The following is a 15,966-nucleotide window of genomic DNA, read 5'->3' as shown; positions in this document are numbered from 1 at the left end:
GAATAAAGCAATGGTGTACAGGTCAATAGTCCGTGAAATGACCGGGGGCTCTGTATGAACGCCACAATATTACTCTCAGGGTCTTTTCCAACTCTACAATTCCATAATTCCCCATTATATAGCAACCTATCCAACATATTTCAAACATCCTCCATGCTCATACAGGCTAGAAGTCCTCCCCTCCCCCTGGCGGTTCTTTCTACGAAGAGTGGATGGGAATATCTCCCCACTCACACGTTTCCATTCCACCTTCCTGGATTGTTGGAAGATGCCAAAGGACTATCTGGATGTATGCTGGACACACCATGTCCCATGTATCAACACCTTGTGCCCAAGGTGAGCCCAAGTTAGGAATTTTAGTTCCTCTCTGGTTCTCATTTTTTCCTATTTCCTCAAGTTCAGTTCTCCACTTAAAAAGAAGAAGAAGAAGTCCACATGAAAATTCATTAGCATCTTAGTGGAAATTTCTCTTCACATACATGCTTTATGCAACTTTGCTTAATATTCACCAATCCACAGAGAAGTATTATCACTTGATTCTCCTGACTGCAGCTGAGGTTGGGAACAGGGGAGAGATAAATGCAGACTGATGAATCCAGAGAAATTCCAATCCAGGCCTGAATTTGCCTAATTCCTGACTTTTCCCCTGCCCATTTCCCTCCTCCTCCTCCTCTCTGGCTCTCCCACTCTCAGTTGCCAGTTGAGTCACACAATGGAACATAAGGTGACAAAGCAGCATGAGGAGTGCTCTCCCTGCTTTTTGTGGGCTACCTGCTGTCGTTCAGGCATGTGGCACAGCTGCCCTTCCTCAAACAGGATGAAGGTGGGACAGAACGGGATTTGCCAGCTCCATCCATGAGAAACAGCAGGATTCTGCAAGCCTTGTGCCAGAGCACTTGGCACCTGCCTTGAGGATTCCACGTGGCTTTCTGTTCTCAAGTCAGCAGCGCACACATTTGGCTCAAACCAGTGACACGATTTACCTTCCAATTTTCAAGGAGCTTCTGTCTGCCAAACAAATGAACCCTAACAATACCCTGCAACCTTTTTTCAGTGTGGCACCAGAGCATCCAAGCGGACAAACAATAACAGAAGCTACAACTCAGGAGGAGCAGGTTGGCAGATCTTAACGGGTTGGGATCATTAGTTTTGATATTATTTTTTAATGCGAAAGCATGGAGAAATAAAGCAAACCAACGGCTCCAGGATCTGCATTAATGAATAAATGAAATGCATCTCGGGAGGATAATTAAGTGCTTAGAACAAAAAAATGTGCCATCTAAATAGTAATAGAGAAACCGTAAGAGGGAGGGAGAGAGAACACAGAAAAACAAATCAAGCAATTGTAATTAAGAGGAAAATATACACGTGTAATTATTTTAAAAGGCATCTGAGGTCCCTAGGAAGGAGGAACAGTTTGAGGAACGAGGTTCCTTCTTGCTGGGGAACACCCCAGTACTAATCAAGGAACCATTACAATGATAACTGCAATCAGGAGCTACAGCAACACCTATCAAAACCCCAGCCTTGAAAATGAGGAGCAATTTCATTCAGAGCATGAAACAAGATGGCATGTGGCACCTCTAGCGTATTTAGCAATTTCCAATCAGCCCTTTTGATTTTCTTTTAAGCAAAACACACATCCCAACAAGTGAAGAAAGAGAGAGGCGGTGTTATGTGTGACTATTAAAAGCAAAAAGGAAGAACAATACTTTCTAAATTTTATCTGTACAGAAACGTAATTCATTTACATGCAGAGTTATTTTAAATGGGTCTTACATAAGTTGCAAGCACTTGCTACTTTCGAAATGCTATATTTATAATGGTACACAGAGCTATATTCAGTTTGGTCTCTTTGCATCAGCTTCAAAATACACACAAACAGGCATGCGTATTAGTTGCAGGTGCTTAACATTGTTAACAAGGTCTATTAAAAAGCCCAACTGTTATTTAGTGTGCCTGATAATTATATTCTTCATGCACCAGAGAATTTTTTCCAAAAAAAATCAAACCCTCGGAGAATCTCCTTTCATCCAGGCAGACTATGATTGGAGTGGATGAGGGGAAAAGTCTCTCTTGGGTCTGGGCTGAGGATTAACAGTTATTTAATATTAGGAAGGGTAAAAATGCAAAGGAAGCACTGGAGTCAGGGAACGAAGAGAGACAGAGAATGTGACTTCTGGCTCAAGTGTTCCAAGCATGCAAACAGACAGATAAATCAATGTTGAAAGGCTAGTGTTTGCAAATATGCAGATCATATGGTAACATGTCAGGGAAATGCGGCTCGTTTTAGCTTGCTGTTGAGTGTACTCGTTATAAACTTAGGTTTTCCCCCTTTGCAAGAAATGGCCTTGAGAGGGTTGAAGGTGTAAAATGTGCCTGAATACATAAGCAGAACTCTGTTGCGTTTGGGAAATAAACACTCAGGAGTCAGGCACATCTGCAGAAGGTATGCTCAGCACAAAAGCTAGCATCTAGCAGTTTGAGGAGTGGCTGGTCCCAGTAACAGGCATAGTATCTGGGCTTGCCCTCTCTCTTTCTCTCACACATAGAAAACCACACTGGGCAACAATTTTTTACTTTTTGAATGTTGTCTAGATTTCTACAACTGATTTAGGGTATTTTTGCACTGCTGAATCAGGAAATGGCATCCGTTTCTCTCCATCAGGTCAGGTTTTCTGTAAACTGAATGGTGGGTGTCAGGGAACTGCCATCGCAGCCAAGAGTGGAGGTAAGGCTCCCCAATGACGCCGGAGAGGGAACCAGCAAGGAGAGAGGGAGAGCTTCCGCTGGGGAAGGAAATCAGCGTGACGCCAGGAAGAAAGGGGAGGCTGAGAGGGCTTCGGAGGGAGGTCTCCAAGACTCTTCCAGCGAGACCAGCGGGGAGAGCACAGGACCTCCGCTTGGCACGCCCACTCTGTGCAGAAAGCTTCCGCACAGGGAGGCTAGGCGGAGACTTGGTGTCAAAGAACTTTTATGTTGGAAGAAGTTCAGGAAATGCCCACTGACGGATTCTGCCAGTGATTGAGACAGCCACGGTGTAAGGGCTGTCCAGCCAGGGAAAAGTTTTAGCCAGACAACCCAGCCTGGAGCAGTTTGCGGCTTACGCACAAGCAACCCCAATTCCCATTACAGTGGGCATTGATAAAGGTAAGTACACGTAAATTGCATGTTGCTTCACCATTTTTCAAACTTCAGGGCTTGAACTTCTTCTTGGAACTCCTGGAATGCTCAGCAGCACGGAGGTCTCTCTTCAGAGTCCAACAGTAGTCAGCCATCATGACTGCGTCCCAGCAACCCTGATACCTGGTCTCCATCTCTTTCATGTCCTGATGGAATCTCTCCCCCTGCTCGTCACTCATTGAACCCAGGTTCTCAGGAAACTGGTCCATATGTGAAAATAGGTAGTGCATCTTGACGCTCATGTTGCAGCCCAGGTTTCTGAAAGCAGTCAGCATGTTGTTGACAAGTTCTGCATAGTTTCTGGCCTTATTGTTGCCAAGAAAGTTCTTCACTACCAGAACAAATGCCTTCCACGCTTCCAGTTCCACTTCGTTCACTGAGTTTCCGAACTCTGGATCTCTGATGAGCTGACGGATCTGAGGACCGTCAAAGATGCCAGCTTTCAACTTCTCCATGGTCAGTCCTGGAAAAGCCTGGCACAAGTAAATGAAGCAGTCACCATCCTTGTCCAGAGCCTTGGTGAACTGCTTGATTAAGCCGAGCTTGATGTGCAGCGGTGGGAAGAGTATTGTGTCTCTGTCCACCAGAGGGTCGTTGATGACGTTCCTTTCTTTGCAAGGCACCAGTCCCGCACATGTAATGCTGAGCACGGTCCCTACTATCCCACATGCACAGAAATCATGGGTACTTGGTGAAGCCAGACTGTTGTCCCAACAAAAAGTTCACCATCTTCAGGTCAACACAAATAAACCACTTATGCTGATCCTAACCAATTTTCTCCAGCACATACTTCACCGCTTCATAGTTCTCCTTCAGTGTACTCGAGTGAGCCAGGGGTATAGAGGCAAACTGGTTGCCGTTGTGTAGCAGAACACATTTCAGTGATCGCTTGCTGCTGTCAATGAACAGTCTCCAATCTTTGGGTTCGTACTGTGGCACTCCAAGCTTGAGCAGAAGCTGCGCAATATCTGCACAGTACACCAAGTTCTTCTCTTCCGAGAAAAAACGGAGGTACTCTTGATGTCTGTTGCGCAAGAAGCTGATGCGAGCACTGTCAGAGAGGAGGTTTTTTCCCTTCAATCTGGATGCCAACAGTTCGGCAGAGTCCTTTGACAAGCTGAGGTCGCGAACTAGATCATTCAACTCCTTTTGGGAAAATAGATGTAGAGCATCATCTTCAAGAACTTCTTCTTCTTCTTCATGTCCTTCAACACTGGAGGCATCTTCGTCACTAATGTCAGGAAGTTCTCCGAAGATAGGCACTGAAATTTCATCACAATGAGCTACAGGACGACGTGCTGATTGAAGATCAGGATACTTCGTGGGGCGCCTGCCCCATTAACTTAGTTTTGATCCCCCAAATTTATGCTTTGCTGGACCAATTTATGGAAGATTTCGAGGTTTTATGACTTCAAACTGATCCCTTTTCGACATAATCACCCAGAACTATCGGACCTGAATACTTATTGTCATTAAAATAATCATTTCCAATCAAAACAATTATTTGACAAGGCATTTTACCCCCACCAACTTCTTCTAAAAGGCTCCACACAAGCGTACATGTGAACAAAAACATAAAAAAAGACATGTGGCCATAGCTCAAAAACTTAACCTGATTGAGCAAAACCAATGTGATTTTTGGATTCAGCGCATCAGATTCATCCTAAATCAGCTGAAAAAACGCAGACAACAAATTTGTTGTTGACCAGTGCCATTTTTGTGTGTGGCAGCAGTGGTTTCAAATCAATTCTATACCAACTTCCAGCTACGGCAGCCATTCATTTAGGACAGGGGTCCCCAAACTAAGGCCCGCAGGCCAGATAAGGCCCGAGGGACTTGTTTATCCAGCCCGCTGTGACCCCCGCTGCCCACTGCCATTGCCCGCTCTTACCGGCACTGTGCTGTGCAGCTGCCCACTTCCGGGTCAGAGGAGTACCAGAAATAGCTTGTGCGCATGCACTAGCATTATTTGCGCATGCGCAAGCGTCATTTCCGGTGCACATCCAGGTCAGAGGAGGCCTGTGCACATGCGCACAAGCTATTTCCGGTGCTCCTCCGACCCGGAAGTGCGCCGGAAATAGCGTGTCTGCACGCGTATGGGTACGCGCTCCCCCGCCCTCCGGCCTGCGCTGGAGACACTGGCCTGAGGCATGGTAAGTTTGCTGACCCCTGGTTTAGAATGTCTCACTCATGCAAACAATGCATGCAGAACTCAAGACACATTGGCTTCTTGTATCCTGCTGTAGAGCAGCTTCTTGGTGAATCAGCCCAGCAGTATGCAGAACATCCCAAACTCACTGATTTCTGCAGGCCCCAGTGACATTCACACAACGGCCTCTTCCCACACATGTAGTTTGTGGCCCAGAACTTGAGTCAACAAATATTGACTCAAAAACCCTAGCTGCCACAAGTAGAGAGGATCATGAGAATGAGCCTTACTTGGTTCATTTTATGAACAGTGCTATTTAATTAAAGAGGTACTGACTTGCAATTTCCCCGTTGATTAGGGACAATAATCTTAGGACTCTTGGCTGCCAACAACAGGATGAAGCATACCACTTATAAGAAGGGACATGTGTCAATTCCCAACTTGTTGATTGTCAGAAACACCAATTGCAAATTTGCTCTGGTGCATGATATAGTGTCAGTTGGGGTGATGCGTGTTGAGCAAGTTATCTGTTTCTGTACTGCAAGTTTATATTACATCTCATATGTCATACCTGGGACAGGATTGTAGCAGCCCCTCACAGTATCTTTGGGTTAGAAGATGGACTAATGCAGGCATAGGCAAACTTGGCCCTTCAGATATTTTGGGGACTACAATTCCCATCATCCCTGACCACTGGTCCTGTTAGCTAAGGATCATGGGAGTTGTAGTCCCCAAACAACTGGAGGGCCGAATTTGCCTATGCCTGGACTAATGCTTCATAGGCAGTGCCCACTTTTCCAGTAGGTCCTTCTGAAGGCGGAAGAGCATGACAGAAGATTATGCAAAAACTAACGTCTATAAATCCACCATCTGCATAATTCAAGACAGAAGAAAACGAAGTTGTCTTTCATTCAAGACAGAGTTAACTTATGTTATTCGACACCACAAGATGTGGCAATGGCCATTACCTTAGATAGCTCTCCTGACATTTTGTACCCTTGATCAATACAATGAAAACCTCTCAGACAACCTCTCAGTCAGAATGCAACAAATTCCTATATTTCTTGCACTTAAGAGACAGACTGCAGCTATGAGCTGTGACAGACCCACATTTACTCTATGAATCAGGCACAGAGGAGGATGTGTAATACAACACCTACATATTTTGTTCCCATCTATAATGGCATGCAGAAGAAGCAAAGGAGCCGAATGCAACATGCTGGATAGAATAATCCAGGCGACAAATCAGACACTTGATTCTACATATTTTGTTTCCATGACATACTCTTATTTCACTCTCTTTTGTTCCTAGTCCCGCCCTTGACTGTGATGAATGTCCATCTTCTAAACAACTCATCATAAAAATGAAAAACTGTCTTCTATGCCGAGTGTACATGCTCAGATATCATTCATTTCATGTTGTGTTTCCTCCACAGCTGTAAAACTCATAGTATTTTTAATACCGCAATACATCTCACATGAATCACAAGGTGATCCGAGAATCCCCTTGTTTTGCTGATTCACAAGGTTTTCTTTGCCTTTGTTATAAAGTGGTACCTCGGGTTAAGTGCTTAATTCGTTCCGGAGGTCCATTCTTAACCAGAAACTGTTCTTAACCTGAAGCACCACTTTAGCTAATGGGGTCTCCTGCTGCCACCGCGCCGCCGGAGCACAATTTCTGTTCTCATCCTGAAGCAAAGTTCTTTTTCTAGGTTACTAGGTACTATTTCTAGGTTAGTGGAGTCTGTAACCTTAAGCATATGTAACCTGAGGTACCACTGTAGTTAAAATAACAATAAATGGTTCTGAAAAATAGATGGTGAATGAAAGGAACATAACTTATTTTCCATTAATTTAAATAGTTTTAAAGAAATTAATTTTGTTATTCCTTACCCAAGGAAGAAATTCCTACTCTGTATTAACAGCCCCCCTCTACTCAATGTGAATTTCAAAAGGGTAGCTGTGTTAATATCTCTTGGAGCAAACCCAATGGAGTACTCCAGCACTTTAAAAATTGGACAAATTCATTGATCAGAAGCCAAAGAATTACTTTACATGTGCCCAAGGAGCTGGCAAGCTGGCGGGATTTTTGAATTGTATGTGGAGGAAGTGGGGCAATGTTTAAGTGTGCCTGAAAAACGTAGAGGGGCTCTTTATAGCTTTGTCAGGCTTGCAGCTGCAATTTTTCAGACTGTTCTAGTCTCAGGGGATATGTGTGTATGTGAGAGAGGGAGAGAGGAAGCAGAAATGTTTGCCACCACTTTTTTGTGATGGCTGACATTCCATTTCCATCTAGGAAATTTAAAAGTGCAGCCACCAGCTCAAAAAGGTTTTAAAGAATGCCAGTAAATTTCCCCTGCAATGATATTCCCCCAACACCCCAAAAGATGAAAAAAGAGAGACATATTTACTCCTTATAATACAGTTTAAGATGAAGCCCTGCAGCATAAGGCCAAAGGTCTATCTAGTCCAGCAGCCTCTTTTCACAGTGGCCATCCAGAAACCTATGGGAAGCTCACAAACAGGACATAAGAACAACAGCAGCCTCTTCTCTTGGGGTTTCCAGCAACATAATGTTTGTGTTAAGGTGCCATAGGCCTCAATTCTAGTACTGCATGCAGGGATTTTTATAATATATACCATATTTTTTGCTCTATAAGACTCACTTTTTCCCTCCTAAAAAGTAAGGGGAAATGTGTGTGCGTCTTATGGAGCGACTGCAGGCTGCGCAGCTATCCCAGAAGCCAGAACAGCAAGAGGGATTGCTGCTTTCGCTGAGCAGTGATCCCTCTTGTTGTTCTGGCTTCTGAGATTCAGAATATTTTTTTTCTTGTTTTCCTCCTCCAAAAACTAGATGCGCCTTATGGTCTGGTGCGTCTTATAGAGCGAAAAATACGGTATTTTTATTAGCAACAGCATAAAACAATACAAACAACAAATAATGGGTATTCATCATCAGGTAAAAAGCAAAATTCAGGCATGACATGTATAAGACAGAAAATAATACAGCATATTAAGTTAAATAACCAAGCCCAAAAGATGTATGCATTACAGGGGGTTTAGGTTCTCCTGGGGTGAGGGTTAATAAAGGAAATAAATATAAACCAATCAGCATCAAAAGTATTTTTTTTTTGTCACCACTTTCTTTTTTGTGGCAAGGCAAGGCAAGGTTAAAGAGAACATGAGCAACGATAAAGGGTTTGAAATGAATGATGTACCGAGCAAGGTTGAAAGCATGGCAAGACTAGACAAATGGGCAAAGGCATGCCAGCAAATGTTAAATCTCCTGGAGGTGGACGGGAAAAGGAAAGGGAACTTTTGTCAGTGCCATTCAAAGATGCTTAAGAAGCTGAGTAATCAGTTTTTGGAGAACAGATTTAGGATTGGAGGGAAGTCCTCCAAGCTGTAAGAAAGTTTAGACAATGAAACAAATGCACCAAATGTGGATGGAGTCGTCCCCCGCCCCTTCTAAAAGTGTTTAAAAGAGGAAACTATTTGACCATGGAAAAGGGATTTTACATGAAGGAGAGCCTATGAGATGACTCTCAAGGGTGGGACTTAAACATTCTTACATTTAGCCGTACAAAAAAATGAAACAGGAGCTGCAAAAAAAAAGAGGGCTTATACAATGGATTGTGCCCCCTATTCCTATCATCACTCTGGTTAAGTAAATCTCTCTCATACTTTTAACTCTGGAAGTTAGTGGAGGCTGATCCATTAGGGAGAATGGGGCACCGCTCCATCAAGCTCAGTCCACCCTAAGCTGGGTCCCATTTCTACCTCCATTCTTATCAACAATTTAGAGGGAGGGCACTGGCTCTCAGCTTCCTCCTCATTAGTGACAGATTCAGACTCGTAGAACTCTGTAGGGAGGAAGCTGGAATTAGTTGGTTTGGCCTATCGGTGTCTCTGGCTCCACCTACTGTTGGCCTCCCACCCTACTGATCCAATGAGCACCACCTGCCACTGCTAGAGAGGAATTTTACATAGAAAGCAAGGAAGGAAACCTGCTTCTGAATATTAGTAACATGTTTCCTGAAAACACATGTTTTCTTAAAAAAAAAATTTTTTTTTGTATCTACAGCATCAGATTTCCAGGCAATGAAAATGATAAAAACAAAGAAAAGCTGATGCATGATAGCATGGGGGGAAAATATTACTGGATGTTACAGCTTTCGAAAAAGACTCTGTGCTGCAAGGGATATCAATTTAAAAGAGTCTCACCAAAAAGCAATTGAGCATATCACTATAACAGGCAGTCAAGGAGGAATTCTGATACAGCCATTTCCCCTCTTTCTACTAGCTTGCTTCTTTAATACCCTTTTCTTCTCCCTTCATCAGCCTTTAAGGAGTGTGGCTGAACCATGCTCACCAACATTCCAGCTCCTTATCTTATGGGTCTATTGATCCATAAAATGACAAGAGACCTCTGTATGGCGCTCAGAATCTTTGAGACATTATATTTTGTTATTGAGATTTCATGTGTGCTTCTTGAAACTTTGCTCTGCACAGAATTGCTCTATTGATCTGAGGGTAATGAGACAAGAACTTTCAAAACGGGCAGCTTTTCTGTAACATTGAGAATACTTAGTGCCCTGCACTCATTACAAGTGCATAGAGACTTCCATCATGGCATCTGCCAACAAATCAAAGCAAGGTTCCCACTTTGGATTTGAAACGCTTCTGGGCTGTCACTATTTTCAGGTGGGACTCAATTACTTACCAACAATTATTATTATTATTATTATTATTATTTATTATTATTATTATTATTTAGATTTATATACCACCCTTTGTCATAAGATCTTAAGGCAGTTCACAGAATAAAATACAGAATAAAAACAAGTAAAGAAGTAAAACAAAACAGCAAAACAATTCATGTTGGGCAAGCAAAGTTGATTTCCTTGTGCTACTATCTCCCACTCCCTTCCCTCCAAAAGTGTGGGACAGCACTTCCTAGATGCAATGTCAGCTAACCTCCCTGCAAATAGACCAGGATGAGTGCACAATAAACTTCTGACATTGTCTAACCTCCCTTCAAACAGCCAGGATGCGATCAACAGAACAGGAAGCAACCTCCATCCTCAGGCCTATCTGCCAAGTTTATATTTCAATGTAGACATGACCTAGGAGTACCCAGCTATTAACAGTATTGCAAATCCAGTGATCCCAACCATTATTTTGTGCCATGTGAATGCAGTTTTTCCAGTTCCACTAGAAGGCACCTGAAGCTCACACTAACACCAGACTTACTAGCCCTGTCCATGTGGGCCAAACAAAAGATAATGAATGCATTGGGAGGCAGGAATGAATATACAGCGGTAGGCACCACCACTGACCTCCCTGTGTTTATGGGCTCTTCTATACAGCATCAACATGTGTGTGGTCTGGAGGCACATGAGGCCGCTGCCTTGCCATAGCTAAGCAGATCTAGGTCTGGTCAGTACCTGAGCACCCAGGAATCACATTGTATGTCCAACAGCAAATGGCATGGTGGGATTCTGCCACTCGCACCACGTGTGTGTGTGTGTGTGTGTGTGTGCGCGCGCGTGTGTGCATGCTCACTCACTCACTCACTCACCCACACCCACCTACCCACCCATACACCTGCCATGTACTTCCATATGGCGTACGCAGCCTAAGCCTTCCCTCATTATGGTCAGAGGTTTCCTCTGCAATGGGTTATTACCATCTGGATCACCAGAATGCAATATTAAACAGAAACAAAAGACAGAAGGTTTTGCCACTTCTTCATAGAAAACCTTGCTTCACATTGCTCTAAGTGGAAACAAGTCAACCATGGAATACAGAACAGACAAATGCCCTCATTTGTGTAATTATAATAGCTCATTGAATCAGAGATCATCATAGCGACCATCCTAACTTCTCAAATCAAACCACAAAAATTCAATTCTACATAACTCTTTTTCCTTGCGTTATTCCTGTTTCTAGGGTGCATTAAGGAGAAAGAACATTTCCCCCCTTTGTGTACACTCTTCTAATATATATTTTTAGGCTAATAAAAATGCACTGCAGAGTTACTTAAATACGTAATTATCCAATTTATCCAGATCATAATGATGGTACCAGTACAAAAGTTGAACAATGTTATATACCCCTATGAAAAAACACACACCGTTGCGTGGTACTCACCATAAGAATGGTCATCCAGGGATTCAGTTTTTCTTCAGGAACAATCCTGCTTGTAACAGGAGCCCCGTCGGTTCTGCACACACAACTGCTTGCTGTGTGGAGACTTGGTTGGATAAAAGGAGGAAACGGTTGTGGTTTGTTGGTGATGGCCACACAAGAGCTGGCTGAATAGACTCTTCGGTCTGGAGAAGAAATGAAAAACACAGGTTAGAAAACTTCATAGCACAGAGGTGGTCTACCAACAGGCCTAGCTCCCCATAGAGCAAATCCTTGCCACCTTCCATTTTGTGCACATGACTGAAGGTGGGTAAAAAGGGATATGAAGCAGTCCACCAGTGTTGAAAGATGGCGGCAGTAATCTCAGGATACAATAATGGGTTAGGGTGTGTGGCTCATCCCACACCACAAACCCAGAGAGCTCACAATGTGGATGAAGGGCAGTTTTTCTATGCATTTAAAGGCCAGTTTACCCAGTAACAAGATTAGAAAGGGCACACTGTACCTAAAGAAAATGGAAATGAAAGCAAACTGCTGGACTTAATCTGCTTTGAGCCCTGAAGATAAAATGCCACAAACAGGGAAGAAATAAGACTGTGCTGCTGAGCAGTTCACAATTCTTCTAGCCACGTGTTTGATAACTTTCAAGGCCAATATGCACCACCACCTTTGAGCCTATATTCCTTCTGTGGTGACTTTCTGTCAGACTGGGCAGATAGCAAAGCAATTGTCTGAGTGCTCCACTGGGAGCCCAGGTGTTGATTAAGTGCTTCATCACCCATGATTATGAGTTTGTACTGATGTGTTAAATTGGCACATGGATCCTTTGTGGTATGTTCAGGAAATGGCTATGCCAAAAATGGAAAACAGGTCTCAAAAAGTTGTCAAGAGAATCAGCTCTGAAAGTTGCTGGAGATAAGAAACTAACTGCAAATTACATGCAGACCTATGTGCCGTTTTTGGAGAAAGATTAGAAGCAAAGAAGTGGTTGAAGAGATGCTTAACTCTTTCCACATCTAAAAGTCCATTACAAATCATGTCCCAACATCAACCCCCCCCCCCCGAATTCCAAACACACATTTCATTCTCCAAACCTAGTGTTATGAGTTTGGCGGTGGTAAGCTGTATGCCTGAGCCCACTTCAAATTCCTTGATCCAGCACAGATTCAATTCCTGGAAGTAAGGGCTATTAAGGTAACAAAGGAAGTGGCTCTGTGCCAGACTGAAAATGGGTGGGCTACCCTCCCTCATCTTGCTGGTAGGTAGAAAGACAGAGGCCAGAGTTGAGTTATGTGAGCTAGAATGTAGAAGCAAGGCTGCAGGTTGGGTGGTTGGGAGACAGAACCGTGCCTGAAATACAAGACTGTGGATATGGGAGAAGGAAGACCCTCTAGGGGTGTTAATGCTTCTTTGTCGTAAGCTTGGGTTGTATATATGTGCAAATAAACCATATATTATACAGACTCCACAGTCCCCACTGCTTCTCATTCCAAAGGAAACACAAACCCTGGGTAAGCGCCTGGAACCCCTGGAATCTCACACCGCTCAGAGATTGGGGTAGCATGCAACAATATGTTTGGTGCTCCATAGGGCAAAAGCAGATAGGGGAATCAATTTAGAGCAGATCTCTGATATGGAAGAAGAATTAGGCACTACCCCCTTGCCCCTTTCTCCACTCAAAATCTGCCTTTCCTCGTTTTTCTTACGTTTTTGCAGTACTCATCTCCGTGCAATGTATAGTTCTGCTCGAAATGTGAAGATAGATACACAATACATTTTTAAAAAGAGGGATGTAGCAAGATAGATGCATCAGTGCCCATAGGGCAAATACATCTATTTTGTTTCACTCTAATCTCTGGTCAAGGATGATTTTGAAGCACTGACAAAGTACCTGGAACCTGTGAGCAAAAGATAATAGTGGGATGAATGTACACACCATGAGCAATGATGTCGTCAACTCTGCAGAAAAACTATCAAGTCTGCAGTCAAATCAATTGAAATAGTTGTGGGCTATTTACAAGCACAGGTTTTTTTTCTGTTCTATTGAAGAATTCTTGATGGGTTTACCCCCCCCCCCATATCCTTCAGTGTTGTGGACCCACTTCTATGGAATGCCCTCTTAACTGAGATTGGACAGCTCTCCTTCCTGTTGAACTCTAGGAGCTTAACAAAGACTTTTCATCCTCAGCAGGTGTTTTAAGAGAGCTATCCTGTTTTTGTGATTAATTGTATTTGGTTTTAGCCATTGTATGTTGGGGGGATAAAGTTTTATTGACTTTAGCCATTGTGTGCTTTTGAAAAAAGAATTATGTACACGGCTTAGAAATTCCTGGCCATTTAGTAGCATATAAATAGTTCAAATAAATAAAATAATCAAGGCAAGGGAGGCATAGGAAGCTGGCTTAAACCAAATGACTACACTGACTGATAATAGCTCTCCAGGATTTTGGACAAGGGTGTCTGCAAGATCTTTGGCAGATCTTTGAACCCAGCACTCTTTGCAAACCATGAATGTGATCTGCCATGGAGTTACAGTTCTTCCCTTCACAACTCCCTTCCCCATGTTTTCTGTCTTACTTCACACCCACCCCATACACTTAAAGCAACCTGGGTATTGTAGCACCGTGTGGGGTGTTCTAACAACTCTCACCACCCTTAAACAACAGTTCCCTTAATTCATTGGGGGTACACCATGACTGGTATATGTAATGAATTCTGCTCATATTGATCCAGAGCAGATTCCAACATATAGTTAGCAGAGTAAAAACATAAACATTGCAGGATTACCAAAAATAAACCATTCTGGAATCACATAGCCGGACCTCCTCAGCACTCTGCTCTGCCTCACGAACCCATCGGTGCAGCAAAAAAATTCTGAGCGCATAACCTGTCATGAATTTTGCTGCATAAGAGTGCTTTAAATGTATGGTGTGTGTTATGTACTAACCTTGGATCCTAGAACAATAGGCAAGTAGGAGCCTAGAATGCAACAACTGATTGGCCTGCAAGAAAAGACCAATCAGGCTCCAGGAGGGAAGCAGAATCAGCCAATCAGATGGGACTCATTGTGTAAATAATGTATATAAAAAGCCTGAGGTTTGGGGGGCAATTCAATCACTGTTTTACAAGCTGCAATAAAGAGCATAAAATCACTACAGGACTCTGAGTATATTTCAGTGTGGGTGAGACATTAGTGTAAAATACCCACCACAAGTTCTCACTGTATCCATTTGCTTAAAGTTATCTGGCCACCTCCAAGTTAGGCTTGGACAAATTTGTCCTCCTCTGCAGAAGTGGACGTTGAGGGATGAGGGGAGAAATTAGATGCAGTTCACATTTAAAGGCAAAATAGTAAAATATAAGTTCTGAAACAGCTGTCCATTGAAATTTGCGCTTCTTCTAATACTGCAGTCCAGTTCTATAGACAAGTAATGTGTGCAAAAATACATACACTAGGGTATAATGTGCATAAAAATGCATGTATTGGTGAAAATAGCATACAAAAAGGCATTAAATTATGGAAAACAGATTTGCAAAAATGTGTATATTAGGCAAAATGGCATATGAAGATGTGAATATTAAGAGAATTTTGCACCAAAATGCAAAATTTCCATGGGGATTTTTTTAAAAATCACAAACTAATGTTGCAGAAAGTGGGTGGGATGAGAAACTGTGTTAAATAAAAATTAACAGATTCACCCATGCCTGGCTAGGGGTTACTGCAAGTCTCTGTCACAGTTCCTGAGAATAACGTTGCAGCCATAAGAAGATTCTGTTGCACATTCAGGAAGAGGCAAAAAGCTGGTTGCTTTCTGAGCCAGCTCCTGCACAGAGAAAGGGGGAGAAAGCAGGGAAAACCTCCTGGGCATGGTTTTATTTGCTTTTAATCATCACGTGCTTGAGTGTGCAGCTTTAGACCCGCTATCACTCTCTGACAGTGAATGGAATAAAGCCTGCACAGTTTATGTAAGTAATTTGTAAAGCAAGAGACAGCTGGATTAGAAAGGTGAAGGCAAAGAAGCAGATGAAAAGAGAATTGTTTGTGATGGATGGGAAAGCACAAACTGCAGCCCTTTCTTCTTCCTGGAAGGAGGGAGAAGAGCTCCCCTATAGAGATAATTCAAGGATGGCCGAGATCAAATGCGAGTAAAGTCAACTAAGGGGAAAGGCGGCAAAGGAAAGAGCCAGGCAGGGTTTGAGAAGGCAGCATGTCAAGGGCACAACTTGGAGCAAGTGAAAGCACCAAGAAGAAAAGGAGCTGATTAGCAGTGCATACATACTCCTCCGCAAAAAAAGTGAGAGCAAGAAAGGGGAACTGTAGCCATCAATCCTGTAGGAAATCTTGCCTTATCACCTGCAAGTCTTGCATAAAGTATTTTATACAAAAGATGTCCTGCTGGCCTTTCATTATCAACACCAAAAAGAGAGGGTAGACTATTTTATTTAGGGGGGGGGAATAGAAGAGTGAAAGTGTATTGCATCTT

At 43.0% G+C, this 15,966-nt stretch overlaps 2 protein-coding genes across 3 annotated transcripts in view; one reads left to right on the top strand and one right to left on the bottom strand.

Moving 5' to 3' along the window:
• Positions 1-15,966, top strand: part of TGIF2 (TGFB induced factor homeobox 2) — a 377,907-nt gene that overhangs the window by 270,504 nt on the left and 91,437 nt on the right. The window lies entirely within an intron of this gene.
• Positions 1-15,966, bottom strand: part of DLGAP4 (DLG associated protein 4) — a 330,460-nt gene that overhangs the window by 247,398 nt on the left and 67,096 nt on the right. Inside the window, exon 2 of one of the 2 annotated variants that reach the window (XM_081867584.1) lies at positions 11,486-11,667. The gene's annotated coding sequence lies outside the window, so the exon portion shown is untranslated. The remainder of the gene's footprint in view (positions 1-11,485; positions 11,668-15,966) is intronic. The other variant, XM_081867586.1, reaches the window with a different exon arrangement.

The sequence above is a fragment of the Podarcis erhardii genome (genome assembly GCF_964252035.2).
Source record: "Podarcis erhardii genome assembly, chromosome: 6".
NCBI classification, from domain to species: domain Eukaryota; kingdom Metazoa; phylum Chordata; class Lepidosauria; order Squamata; family Lacertidae; genus Podarcis; species Podarcis erhardii.
This window is presented reverse-complemented; position numbering and strand designations above follow the sequence as displayed.